Source organism: Rhinopithecus bieti, unplaced genomic scaffold (genome assembly GCF_001698545.2).
Source record: "Rhinopithecus bieti isolate Rb0 unplaced genomic scaffold, ASM169854v2 scaffold_6113, whole genome shotgun sequence".
Lineage (NCBI taxonomy): Eukaryota > Metazoa > Chordata > Mammalia > Primates > Cercopithecidae > Rhinopithecus > Rhinopithecus bieti.
Window position 1 is genome coordinate 250,540 of NW_016805390.1, and position 12,467 is coordinate 263,006.

Below are 12,467 nucleotides of genomic sequence, written 5' to 3' on the forward strand. Positions count from 1 at the left end.
ATCCAGTGATTATTTCATTCTATTCTAATGGATTCCATCTAGCTCAAAAGCTTTCTACCACCCTTTCTCTTCAGTCTTCTCAAGCTCTTTCTTGCTTACTGATTCACAGAGAATAAAGGTAGTAGATATAATACTGCAGCTTAATTTATAATTTAAATTTATTTTTCAGTGCTTTCTACCTCCTTAGAGGAAGTGTTTTTTGTTGTTGTTGTTGTTAGTCTGTTCTCACACTGCTATGAAGGAATGCCTGAGACTGGGTAACTTACAAAGGAAAGAGGTTTAATTGACTCACAGTTCTGCCTTGCTGGGGAGACCCCAGGAAAGTCACAATCATGGCAGAAGGCACAGGAGAAGCAGGCATCTTCTTCACAGGGCAGCAGGACAGAGTGAGTGCCAGCAGCAGAAATGCCAGATGCTTATAAAACCAACAGACCTCGTGAGAATTCACTCACTATCATAAGAACAGCATGGGGGAGACCACCACCATGATCCAATTACCTCCACCTCATCCCACCCTTGATACACGGGGATTATAGGGGTTATAATTTGAGGTGAGATTTGGGTGGCGACACAGAGCCAAACCATATCATATATTTTCTCTAATCTTACATTCTCTTATGAATTGGTTCTCCGACTTGAACTGAGCAAATATGATCAAGACAAGAAACAAAGAATTAGCAGTTTGTTTAATTTTCTCCCCCTGCAAATTATTTGAAGTCAAATAAATATTTTTATTACAAGGCTTCTTTATTCACTTCTTATGTCCCTCAAATAAAATATAATTTATTTTAAAAACTATAGGCAATACTTAACGGTCCCTGATATTTTCAGCACCATAGTGGCATCATATAACTGGTGCTGAGGACTCCAATGTTTCCATTTGATTCCAGGATTATATTAGAAATTATACAGCCTGCATGTCCAACTTAATTAACAGTTACTGGTGATATAATGTATTTACATGCATCAACATTGATTGATTCAAATACCTGCATCATCAAGAATGAAAATTTAATCTAATTATAGGTAAAATTTGAAAATGTTCAAATCCTTTGTTTTGAAAGATTTAGTTTACCATTAATCAATCTTCTACTCCTCAAGCAGCATAATTTGCTCAATTGTACTTCAGAAATACTAAGCTCAGAAGCTGTAAAGGTCAATATGACCAAATGAAAGACAATTTTAGCATTGTTTAGAGTAGGTGAAGTGTATCCTTAAAATGTTTGAAAAATGCAATGATCCTAGGCAAGATCAGTCTTATATTAAGACTATAAACCACATACAAAAACTGAGTGTTTCAGTGTCTGTTGCCCTTGGTAGAAGTTACTTGAATTACTTAATTTCCATAACCTCCCATTAGTGCCAGTACCAACTGAATAGAACCCAGTGGTTTGCCATTGTGGATCTAAAGTTTTAAAAATGTAATATCTCAAAATATGTTGCAGTTTAGAGTCACTTATTAAATATTTTTTCATAGATATATGTATTCATATCCACCTGATTACCCATATATTTTTAATATGTTGAAACATTCCATTCAAAAGGAAATTTTGTGTAAAAGAGAACTACTGAGTTCACTAATGAGTATAATAATAGTTCATCTTCCTGTGAAATGGAACATCCAACACTGAGGATAGCATGGTCTTGAAAATTCCAATTCAGTTGCATTACTGATGGGAAGAGTAAAATTAATTCATTTCTCCCCAAAACTGGTACTTATGTTTTATTGCTTTTATTTCTGCATTGGAAAAAGGAAAGAATTCAAGGGCTTTTGCATAATGGATCTTAAGAATTCCAATTGTATGCTCTGATGGATGAGCTATACCAATTAAACTACATATTACTTATATTACTACTTCTAAAATGCTAAATATTGTAAATATTCATTTAATATGTTTAAAATATTTTATCAGCATAGGTTAATATATTGTGTCTTCCGAGTGTATAACTAGATGAAAGACAAATATTTTTCTACTTTGTAACTTTTTAAAAAATATGCAAATTGGGATGGAATTCATTAGAAAGACTTACAGCTTACTCTGGGATTTTAGCTACATGTCCAGATATGGCTTTTATTACTGCACTTCAAATAATATACACTTTTATCTTTTTGAAATTTCTTTGTACTACACATTTGTGCATCTTCTTAAAATTTGAGGGTTTATATTTCATAACTGACACAATTTGTGAAAATCTTTGATGGGGACTGAAAACTATGGGAAAGGCACAATTTAATATAAGTGCAAACACTTGTAAAAAATAATGGCAATTCATATCAGTTTCTATATTTGTTCCTGTAAAGAAAAAATAACATCAGGACACACTATACCTTGAACACCTTTTCTAACAAGTGAAGTTTACTTCTAATTATCTCTAATATGGTTTTAGATAAGTACATGTCATAGATACTTGGTAAAAATAATAAGGCCTTACTAACATGAGACCTGATTCTAGCTATATGTAAATGAAATCCTTCCTGCCTGACAGAAGAATATGCCTGGATTTATTCTAAAAAGTATTATATGTATGGATTTATTGAATTAAAACCAATCAAGCATTACAATTTTCTGCTTTTGTTGACAATTTGATAAATATCAACTACCATAACAACAAGAAGTTTCCTGAAAATTTGAGATTTTGTTTTCACGGATAGTGTCAGAGAATAAGATCTATAAATATATTTTAGAGAGCCATTACTAAACTTATTTAGGATTTGTCTATACGACAATAGACATGCAAAAATAAAATCTGGCTTTTGCTCAATTGCCAGGGTTTCTAGCTTTTAGAACAATAAATACTTGGACATGCTGAAACATTTAAGTGATGTTTCACTTTTTAAAAATCTTGGAAGTTATTTTTGTTATTTTGTCATGTTGCATCTATATTACTGTCATGTTGCATCAGCTTTTATACCATATTGATTTCTTTGGATATGTTCTTTGTCTCCAAATCACTTATCAACTTATCCATTCCAGACATATGGGAAATGTTTTATTCCATGGTTTTGTGGGGCATGAAAATTATACAAATTGGTGAGTGGAGGGAATTCCTCTTTAAACAATAACAAAATGACAAAAAAAATGTACTGGTTTGTTTCCACAATGGAGTTCAGTCTTTTTCTGCAAGTATAGAACCCCAGAATCTTAGAGACTAAAGAGACCACGATTTCTTTTTTTTTTTAATATTTTAATAAGTTTTATTAGCTAGTTTGCTATTCAAATTGTCCTGTGATTCTTTTTTTTTTTTTTTTTTTATTATACTTTAAGTTCTAGGGTACATGTGCATAACGTGCAGGTTTGTTACATATGTATATTTGTGCCATGTTGGTGTGCTGCACCCATCAACTCGTCAGCACCCATCAATTCATCATTAATATCAAGTATAACTCCCCAATGCCATCCCTCCCCCCTACCCCTTCCCCATGATAGGCCCCAGTGTGTGATGTTCCCCTTCCCGAGTCCGAGACCACGATTTCATGTAAAGCAATGGTTCTCAGATATTTGGATTACAGAGACATCTCATGTATACTGTTTATGAATAAAAAATACATAAATATGCAGGTATTGTATTCATAGTATGGTCAAATTTTTAAACTGCTGTACATGATCAAAATAAAATTTCGAGACTACTGCTCCCATTAGCTGTGTTTCCTCCCACTTTAGGACAGTGCTCATTCTTTGCCTCCTGCCTGAAAGCCTCTCAGGCTTGTCCTTTCATCCCTCATTTTCATTACTTAACTCTTGCTCATTCAATCTCAACTCAAATGACACTTTCTCAGTAGAAGCATTTATCTGATCTCCAGAAGTTACTTATTATACTCTCCTGTGGCTCCTTCTACTTTATCTTCATAGTACGTAAACTATGTAAGCAGTATGGAATTTGTATTCACTTCTATGGTTATTTGTTTAACGTCTTCCTCCCACTCCACTCCTGAACTAGTCTCTCAGCTTCAGGAAGACAGAGTCCTTGTATCTCCAGTGCCCAGCAGCCCCTGCCGCAAACACAATAGTAGACATATGTGAATGAACTAATGGTCCTTAAAAACGTTATTGTGAACGAGTAACAATTCAAGGACTGGTGTATGGAAATCATAAGTTGGATTAACCTTTTCATTTTTACAGATAATATAACTGATGGCAAAATAGCTGAAATTGTAATACCTAGATTCATACAGTTTGGAGAATAGGAATTAGGTAACCTGATTCCCAACCCAGAGTTATTAATACTGTCATGTTGTATCAGCATTTATACCATATTGATTTCTTTGGATATGGTCTCTGTCTCCACGTTTGTCAACTTCTCCATTCCAGACATATGCAAAATATTTTATCCCATGGTTTTGTGGGGCATGAAGCTTATACAAATTGGTGAGTGGAGGGAGTTCCTCTTTAAACAAAAATTAAAAAAAAAAAAACTATAAACACAAAATTTGAACAGCAAGTGGCTTTATATTCTGGATATAATTGCAACACCAAGAAGGCTAAAAATACTTTAATTATTATTCTACAGAGAAGTAACTAAAAATCAAGGACAATATATCCCCTTAAAATAAAAGGCTGGGCACCATGGCTCACGCCTGTAATCCCAGCTTTTTGCCAGGCTGAGGCAGGCGGATCACTTGAGGTCAGGAGTTCAAGACCAGCCTGACCAACATAGTGAAACCCCTCTCTACTGAATACACACACACACACACACAGACACAGACACAGACACACAAAATTAACCGGGTGTTGTGGTGGGTGCCTGTAATCCCAGCTACTCTGGAGGCTGAGGCAGGAGAATTGCTTGAACCTGGGAGACGGAGGTTGCAGTGAATTGAGATTGCTCCACTGCACTCCAGCCTGGGTGACAGAATGAGATTCCATATTAAATAAATAAATAAACACATCTACAATTAAACCTCCCTTTAGCTAGATTATCCCAACAATGATGGAGAGTACTCCACAGCCTTGACAGGAGTTGTCATGTGGTAGTGCAAATTGGAGAAGAAAACGACAATGATCTTTAATCATTTTGGTTAAATAATTCACTTTTGAAAATTTTGAAAGATGTATGATCACATTGTTGAGGCCCCTTCCGGGGCCTTGGACGAAAACAGTAGAAATGAGGAGGCTTTGAAATTAAGCTCCATTAACATTGAAATAAACACTCCTGTGTTGATATCTTTTGTATAACAGCTCTTGAAATTTGCTCTCCTTGACCCACTCCATTTGTTCTACTCTGTATTGTGTATGCTCAGTAAATTGAATTTATCAAACTGCCAAGCTCCTAACACCATCTTACTAGCTGCTCTACTATTTTCCCCACCCCCTATTTATTTATTTTGGTTTATCTCCTTTGAGATTTTGTTCACTTTCAGAGGAGAAAAAAAGCATGTCCTAAATGTCGAATTTTTAAAAGCCTCTCCAGCGTGCCTTTTCACCTATGAGACAAGTTCAAAACATTTATTGCTCTTTCAGCTTAAAATGGCACACTAGGGTACTATCAGCGCTCAAACGCTGCATATATGTATACTCACAGTATAACATTTAATCTAAAGCATGCACAATTTCTTTCATGAGGAAGGGAATTGAAAGTTGAAAACAGTCAACTTGTCCACCAGTCAGCAGGTGAACCCCTCATTTTCTAATGTTCTTCAGTCTCCTGCCTCTACGTCCATACTCAACATATTTCTCTACCCACTTCTATGGTTTGCATTTCTGCCTCTTGCATTTTGACCAGTTTAGAAAATGAACTCTTGACTCATTTATTCCCCTGTATTCACTTCCATAAAACAGAGAGATAACATGAAATTTGTAAATAAATATACTTGAGATTAAGTATAAAATCCACCAGTCATTAGCTGTGGAAACGTCAGCAGATTATTTAACCTTTCTGAGCCTCAATTTGTTCATCTGTAAATGGAGACAATAATTCCTTCTTCAAAATGCAGTTTTGAGAACTAAATGAGTTTGTGCATGTCATGAAGGATTTCTCTACCAAGCAGAAACTCCATGTTATATTCTATTTTCTTCAGTCCTTTTATGTCTGCTTAGTACTTGTTGTTTAGCTCATTCAACACTTACTATATTCTTCCTTTAAAAATTATTTTGTGCATTCAGCTCTTTTACCTTGACTTTATGCCCCATGTGCTCAAGAGCTACATTCTTTCTTCTTTATATTCTTCATAGTGTCTAGCACTGTGGCTTACCACATATGAGGCATTTATTAAATGTATATAATTTGAACTAATTTAAATAGTCATTACTTAAATAAGAAAATTTGAAACAATAGTGTTCTAATGTTAAAAGAATGAATTATTAAGGCTATATGTAATAATTAATAATAATAATAATTCCAACTATTACTTTAAATTTGGAGTAGGCCTGGGAAATAGAAGCTTCATTTTCAAACTTCAGAGGGAGTGCCCCATCCCCACTCACACACCAAAAAAATGCAGGAAAAAAAAGGGAGGAAGAGAGGGAGGAAGGAGAAAGAGAGAGGGTGCTTTTTATTCTTCCATGTGTATGATCATTTGATCCTGATTTTCTGTCTTATGAGGATTGACATCTTTAGGAGCAGTTACTCTATAAAAAATATTCTATATGATGTTAAGGAGAACTAGTTTAATTTCCTAGTCCTTACTATGCCACAACTGGTGATTAATGCAACTAGTTTCTCCTTAACATCATATAGAAGGCTCATATTGTTATATGTAAAGGGGTACTTTTAACATTAATCAAAGATTATACATTATCTTCTGAATTTCTGAAACACTTTTTGTATGAAATTTTGTGCTAACACAAGTCTTCATGTAGATGAATCTCTTATTATACAATTGAGTGCAACTTCAACTCATGTATAATGATTTCTTTTTGCCAGCTCAATTTTCCAGTTATTATTGATTGCCCACATTTTATACATATTGCTCATAACAAAGAATGCTTGTTCTGATAATTATTGTGCTAGTGTTGGTAAAGATGGCAATACAATTAGCTTCAAAGAAAGTTAATGCAATACCCCACCTCAGTTCATCACAAACCCTATTGGATTCCCTATGGAAACATGAAGGGTCAGTCAGGCTCCGCAGGCATAAGAATAATTCTAACATAATAATTGCTTTTCTATTAGTTGTCATCACTACAGAAAGGTGGTTGAAAATTAAGTGCTCTCTTCATCAAAATGATTAGGCTATTAACTGTACAATCTCTTTTGGAGATTGTTTTATGATTATCTGATAATGCAATGCTTTTCTGCTTCTGGGACATTTAATTAAAAGCCTTCTTCCACCTCTACAAACTGAGCAAAGTAAACTCATTTCAACCTTCAATTTAATTAATTAAAATCAAACAGCTCTGATGATTTTTCTTGCATTTCAGGTGCCGTGGGGAGTAATAATTTTTTTTTGTAAAAACAAAGCATTTTTTCCAGAAATCACTATAATTTTAATTTTCATAAACATTGTTATGTTAATCATATTGTTGTGATCACAAGTCAGTGATCTTTAAAAAATCATTAAATATTAAAAATCTAAATGTAATGTTTCCAGGAGACATACACTATTTTAAAGTCATCTAAAAATCTAAACACCATATTTGGTTTGAAAAAAAATCTGTGACTAGATTTTTATTATAATTACCTGTTTCTTATTAAAAAATAATTTATTGTATTATATTTAGTTCTTCCATTCAAAGACATAACAGTGATTTTAATCTTTCTTTCTCCTCTTTTCACATTATTTCAACACTGATATGTGTTCCACTTAAAACTGCTATATGTGTATTAATTGAAAANAAATCTGTGACTAGATTTTATTATAATTACCTGTTTCTTATTAAAAAATAATTTATTGTATTATATTTAGTTCTTCCATTCAAAGACATAACAGTGATTTTAATCTTTCTTTCTCCTCTTTTCACATTATTTCAACACTGATATGTGTTCCACTTAAAACTGCTATATGTGTATTAATTGAAAACAATTTTGCATTGGCTTTATCTCTGCACATAATCAAAATGGAATTATTTTTCTGTGGGCTTCAGTGCCTTTCGCACTGAGTGATTAAGCTCAAAGTCAGTTGCTATATTTGATAAGATTCCACGTTTGCTCTTGGTGTCTTCTGTCTTATGTTGGGTTAAAAAAAAGCTTATTATACTTCCCACTTATTCAATGGTTCTTCTGAAGATAAATGCCATGCATATCTATTTAACATAGTACATCTGTAAGAGTGCTTTTTTCCGTTTCTTTATTTTTTTTGTAGGATTATTTCTGCTTTGTGTGTTATTAAATACAGGCCCTTGATTTATGTTTCCTGTGATGGGAAAGTTTTCAAGGTTTTAGAATCTCATTGAGTACAGGCTTAAATATCAAAATAATAACATAGTTCTTCTAGAGATTTCTTCATCAGAAATCTCTATTTTTAGATAAAATGGAATTACATATGGTCAATAGTGCTGTCACAGAATATAGTTAACCCTTCATGAATGTGGCAGCTCAGATCTCAAGAAGTAGGGTCACAGAAGCAGTTATCTATTTAGTACTCCCTGTTCTTTTCAGTATTCTCCTCCCTCTGTCCACATTTTGTTCTTTTCCAATAGACAATTGAGCAAGATAGGGGAAAGAATAGTCACTGTTGTGCCTCAGCTGTAGTACTAAGTGGGTGACAGAATGAATTAGGAAAATCTATCCCTAATTCTGCTTACTTATTAAATTCCTGGTGTCTCAGAATTTAGCCTGAAACTTTTAATCTGAGAATGTGTATCATGAACGTCCTAAAGTCTGATGTAGCCGGTGCAGCTGCTTTCACTGCCTATCTCCACACAATATGTAGAGAAGAATGGAGATTTTTGGGAGAACCTTTTTTGGAGGAAACTCATAGATAGGAGGAAGAAGTTGTGGGATTTCCCCTTCCTTCTGACTGGAGAAAGAAAGGTGCACCCTCTTTCTTCCCAACTAAAGCTGAGTGAAGGAGCCCCCCAAAATTACTCCAAATTGAGCTGACTGCAAGAAGGTGTACAGGTATTCTATTTTTAGACTAGATGCTTGTTAAATTGTAATTTCCTAGTCCTTACTATGCTGCAACTGGTGACTAATGTAAGAGACTTCCTATTCCCCAACATTTAGAATTTTAAGTTTTAATTTAATTTAATTTTAATTTAGAAGTTGGTGGCTGAATTTTGCTTAGGTAGTTTCAAAGGTAAAAGATCGGCTGGAGTAGTCTTACTTTTGTAGGATAAGGCAAGGAAATCCAGCAACAAAAATGTCTGTAATTGCTTTATTTGATGGTAAGGAAGTGTGAGGTCCTAAGGGCTACATAGTACCTGGTATGGCAGCTGTCTTGAAATTCACCCAAGTGGGTTGGCCAATGAGGTGAGATTTAGCAGAAACAAGCTAAGGGTTTTCTGCCAGGGGAAAGAGATGGAGCAGGGTATAAGTGAACAGGTAGGGAATATATCAAAAAGTTAGAGAAGGGGACAGTGCAAACCTCCCTTAAGGAAGGGAGGGAAGGGGGACACTCCAAAAAACACACAAATGGGCCTTAAAATAGAAAGTTAGGTTTTGGATGACAATCGCGTTGGAGGGCACCGAGAGCCACATTGTAAAAACAAAACAAAGTAAAACAAAAACAAAACATTTGACACATAGCATATACTTTGTCCTTCTTCCTTCAAAGCCCTCTTCCTACTCATATTCCCAATCCTGGATGTAGAAGACAGGTGGGGAAGGAACAGAAAAGTGAATTGGAAAGTAAAACCAAGTCTACAACTCCTTTCCCCACAGGCAGGTCTACAAGCCATGAGGCAAGCCTGAGACGAGCAAGAGGGGAAGAGCAATGAGTCAGATTTGAAGCAAAGTTTTTGTTTTGAAGTTCACTGGATGTAGAAAGAGATTAGATGGGAGGTCTGGTCAAGATGCTGTTCAATGATAGATAAGCCAGGTATTACAAAGCATGTTTGTAGGCACTGGTGGGAGAAAATTCCTGAGTATACCATACCAGGTTCAGCTCAATCATAAACCAGTAACACATTTTTGGCAGAAATTGTTTTATCCCCTCTCATCCACTCCATGAAGTTTGGTAATAGTCCTGATTTTCATTTGGGGATCATTTCTGCTAAACTTAATTCCTGACTCTAAAAACAGGGCATATAGCTCAGGCTAAAATATTTCAGCATAAACTCGTCTCCTGGAGACATTATTGGTTCAAAGACGGGTGGCAACCCATTGCTGGTGGCTTGGGCTCCTGGGGCAGGGTTCAGTGAGGGCTGGGATGGCAGCTTCAGGGATCTTGGCACCAAGCCCCAGTGGCCCCTTCTGAGTGTTTACTCCCGCAGCAATGGCTGTGGCACTGAGGACTCATTTTGGTCATTGTAATTGCCCTCTGCTCAGTGAAATATATGGCCTTTGGACATTTACACATGCTTCTTGCCAACTTTTGGATCTGCAAGAGGGGTTGAGAAGACCTCATTCACATATCTCAGGCCAGGGTTGGCCACGAGAATAGCAAATATAATTAAAGAAATAGTCTCCTTCTGATAATCTCAGAACATCATCATCAATTCAACTGATACAGAGTTGGAATATTAGAAGTCTTCTGAAGTTGCTCAGTTTTTAAGGGTGAAAATGCTGAGGATGCTAATGGTCTTTATTTTTTTCACAGACATAGTGATAAGGATGTGTAAGACACAAGGACACTGGCATAGCTCAGAATGTGATTAAAGGTTGTACATGAGAAATATGCAATGCCATTTTGTTTGTCAATTGAAAAATAAAATATATACAGGATTGCTTTGGGGATATTCCCATCACCAGCCAGAATGTTAACTACATTTTGCATATTTCTATATGAGTTGCATTTTGATTGTAACATTACTCAACTTGTTATTCTTTATTGTATGGTGGCAAAAACAAGATAATTCCAATTGAAATGCTTTGGAAGCTTTAATATAAATTGCAAGTTAGCTAAAATTATTAAAAGATGGCTAGGAAATGCTAACGATCTGTGCAATTTGTTTTGTATTATTTCTCCTAAAATTAAAGTTGGAGAACTAAATGCAAATCACCAGAACAGCTAATCCAAATAGTTTTTGTACCACTTGTCTTTCTCATAGGGAGTTTGAACTTTTTAAGTGACATGAGAACAATCATGGGACACTATACTGACAAAATGTGTTTAACCCTCTATCCAAGTTCATGTCATATCAGGTAATTAGGATTGGACACATATGAATGTTTGTTGAAGTGTTGTGCCTCTGAAGAAAAATCATAGATTCTTCAACTACATGTATTCATGTAGATTCCTGCAGAAATATCTGGAGTAGCAGTACTGGCTGGTTTGAATTATGGATTAACCAACAAATGCTTTGATGTATAATATTTCAGTGAGAACCAAAGCTATGTCTCCTAGGGGTTATGTGACAGATGTATTTGTCCACATTAGGCTCCTCAGTATATAACACAGCTGCCTAGATGCAGGACAATATCAACCACGAAGCTCATGCCTGAAGAAGCCCAAGCAGACAACAAAGAGGTATAAAAACATTCTTCAGTGGCTGCAGACATCTAGGACACCTTAGAAAAAAATGTGGGTTTTATATAAAGTTTGGAAGGGGTGGTGTCCAAACTTGATACCAAATATTTTAAATATCATTTTCATAATTAGTTATTCTGGGTACAATAAATGGAATTTGAAATCTACGTATGTCTTAAAACTCCTAAAAGAGAAAATTATACCTATTTTTTTTAACTTATATTCCTTCAGCTAATTGAGCTTACTTATCAATAATAGGATTTTGGTTAACTTTTCTGTCCAGTTTATGGTAAACTCCAGAGGCATGAGAAAAATCTGAAATTCTACAGAAAGCAGTTTATTTTATGCTTTTATTTAGTCTACTAGACACATTTTCCCAATAATACCAATTAACTACTCAGTCATCTTTTTGTTATTTGGAGAACCTTCACGTTATAGTTAGTCATGACAATTGTTACAAGATGGTCTTTGTATTTACCAGTGAATGATTACAAGCAAAGCAGAAAACAATTTTCCCACGAGGAAAAGCCACCCACTTCTCAGGGTCTACCTGAATTGTCTTAGCTCTGCAGTTAGTATACCGTTTTACATTTTTCCTGAAAAAGATAGTTACAGTAGTTCTCTACAGATTTCTGAAAATCTACTCTGAATGTGTTGTGATTAATGTCAGAGGAAAATGTTATACTAGGTATAAAACAGAGAACAAAGTAGTGGTTCCCGAACTAACCAATTTCAGAATTAACTAGGGAGTTCTGAGAAACAGAAATTTCCTTTATCCTGCCCAGATATACTCAATCAGAATTTCTAGGGCTGGAGTGGAGTGTAGGAATCTCAAGACAAAGCAACAACAAAAAAGTTTTCCAGCACTAGGAAGTCATTGTTTTAAAATTAATGGCGATACCAAATTTCCTAAAGTAACAGAGAGACCTATGGGTTTTCATTTTCTTTTTTTTTTTTTTTT